We start from the raw sequence: 2,957 nt of genomic DNA, 5'->3' as shown, positions 1-2,957 counted from the left end.
ATTCGCTATGGCTGAGGGCTGGCTGTCCAAGCTGGTGAGAGTCAGGTTGGGCAGTTTCCACTTCTCTGTCCTCCGTCTACACACAAAGCTGGGGGCGGAGGGAAATAGCAGCAGATTCAAGCCAATGAGCACCGATCCCTTAAGGACTGGAAAATCTTTTTAATCAAGAGATAATTAGCTGTCTTGTAAACTAAAGAGTGCCCAAAACAAAATACGTTCTAATGGTTGAAAATCACTGATTCTCCCCTAGCATTTTCAAGAGGCAATACATGTCTACAGTTTCATAAACCTAATTCATTAAAGTCAAACAGATAATCAAGGGTAAGGATTTTTTAAAAAAAGCTAAAGGATTTTTTGTAAACAGAACTGAAATAATTTTTGAACATTTATTTATAGAACTAGGAGGACACCTAATATCCTAAAATGTTAACACTCTGCCTTTGGCATCTTATTTATCTCATTTAATCTTCACAATAATCTTATGAGATAGATTCTATCCCCCTTTTATATGAAAACAGTTGAGACCTAGAGAATTTAGTAAGTTACCCAAAGTGACAAAGTCAGCAAGTGGCAAAGCCCAATTTTGAAAGCAAAACAATTGGTTCCAAGGCCTATGTGTTGGCTCCTATGCCATGCTGCCTCAGTTTCCACATTTCCATAAGGATAATACTGAACTCAGTAGGTTGATGTGAGGACTAACTGCAAGAATTTGTTTGCACACTTAGCACAGTATTTGATGTCAACAAATCTAGCTGTGGTTTAAAGAAAAACTCCTTCAGTGGCCATATCTTTTCCTTCTCTCAGTTTCCTACCATTATCTTTATTTTATCATTTGCTGGTGCATATGTGCATATGTCTGCATATGCACACAAACACACCTTCCTTCAGGGAATAGTTTCACAGGAAAATCAGGGCTACGAATTTGTGATATAAGAAGAGTGGGGGAAAAATTACAGAATGTGATTTAGAGCAAAGAAATAATTTTTCTTAAAGGGTGGTGTGATGCTTTCATATTTTAGCAGTATGGAATACATTGCTCTCCAAGCTGAGTGAAATTCTAGCTGTAGCGTTGGAAACTATGTGGAGATGTGGGTGCATTCCTTCAGCTACAGGCACTATGGCTGTCTCTGTTGGCCACTGAAGGTCCTGTTCCTTTGTGGACGTGGAACCTGATGAACCATTGGCCGTTCCACTAGGAATCCGCCTGGCCTGCTTTTGCACACACTTGCTTCAGCTGGCCCTGAGCTCAAGAATAACCTCTGCTGAAACAAGCCAATCACAGCTTCTCCTTCCTCTGCAAACAAGAGAATTATGTTATGTTCTATTCAGAGCCCAGTAAAATCCCTCTGTCAGTTTTCTCTTTCCTTTCTTCTATGTACTTATTACAGAGTGGTGTTTAAAGAGTCCCCTTCTTCACTGTAATCAGCCTCCCCCTCCTTCCTGATTCATATGTAGAAGTGATTGTGGAGCCAATGACACCAGAGTCTTCCCTGAATGATTCAGACCAGGTGAGCTCACTGTTTAGACCGACAGTTACCCAAGACATTAGTGAACAAACAGCCCAGACATTCTTAGGGAAGAAGCACAGCCATGGGCCACAACACTGAAGGAATTACAATTCCTGCAGAAAAGCCTCAGAGAGCAATGACCAGAGTCTGTTTCAGGGGGCTGCAGGAATTTCCTCTGTGGCAGCAGCAGCCAGGGGTGCTCAGAGGAAAAACAGGAAAGGGTGCCTGGCACAGTAGAAAGGCAAAGGTCAGATGTCATCTGTGTATGAGAGAAAGAGAAAAGTTTATAAAGGATTCCGGAGAGCTATATTTAGGCAGAGTAAGATTTTTATGAGTTAAGGGATTTAGGAAAAGAAACCTAATCCAAGGTAAGGTATTATTCAAGTATCAGTGAAAACTTAGCTGTTAGTGTATTCCTTATCTCTAGCTGGAAGAAAAATAGGAAACCTTATGCTCAGTCCATTTTTACAGTTCTCATCACTAGCATAATAGGTAGAGTAAATGGCCATAAAAGACATTTGCTTTGTCCTCAGCTAGTGGGGTGATATTAATGGCCACTGTTGTCCAGAGACTGGTATGACCTTCTGCTTAACGTCTTCCATACCCCAGCTCTCAAGTCTACCTTGGAAAATACATTGAAATTGTGTATTAAGCTTGAATCCTTTCTTCTCAAGGAATATCACAGGATGGCTCTAAAGCCCAATGTTGAGGTCTGGAGGTTAATGATTCCATGGGTGGTCCAAGCAGCTTTAAGGTGTCGAGGCACTAGGTTGAATCTTTAAGACTTGGAGTTACAAGATGGTGGCTGCAACTAAAGACATTATCTTCTCATATCGCTTGTGTACTGCCTAGATGACCTGAATGCAGTAGAAGTACCCAGAGGATTCAGCACAGCTCATGTCAAACCATTCCATTAAGTAAGTACACTTGGAGGAGGAAGAGCTGTGTATTCAATTCTGTCCTTGCTGTCTTTGGTGCTGTCCTCCCAATAGCCTCAACCATATAGCCACACCATTTTGAAGACTGAGAATATTGCCCCCAGAATTCTCAGGAGTGCCAAGCAGAAAATCCTAAGTCAAATATGCCTAGAAATCCTTAGGCAAGTAAAACTGATAATGTCGACAGAAATAGGGTAGTGATAATTGAGAGAAGCAAAGGAGAGACAGGAAGAAAATATCTATATATAAAGAATTGAGGAAGTGAAAACACAAGAAAGATAGAGATGCAAAGGGGGCTTAGTTTATTTATCAGTTATGGGTCAATCTGCTTGATAAACTCAAAAAATGCTCCCCAAGCTCACAGGAAAAGGAAAAAAAATTATGAGCGATAAGAAATGAGAAACAGAAAGTCAAAACCATAATATCCAAAATATTTGTAATAGGGAGCCCAGAAAGGAGCGTAGAGCTGATAGAGGAGAAAATGTTCTTGTTCCCCAAACAGGAGGGATTA

Source organism: Pteropus alecto, unplaced genomic scaffold (assembly GCF_000325575.1).
Source record: "Pteropus alecto unplaced genomic scaffold, ASM32557v1 scaffold131, whole genome shotgun sequence".
NCBI lineage: Eukaryota > Metazoa > Chordata > Mammalia > Chiroptera > Pteropodidae > Pteropus > Pteropus alecto.
This window is presented reverse-complemented; position numbering follows the sequence as displayed.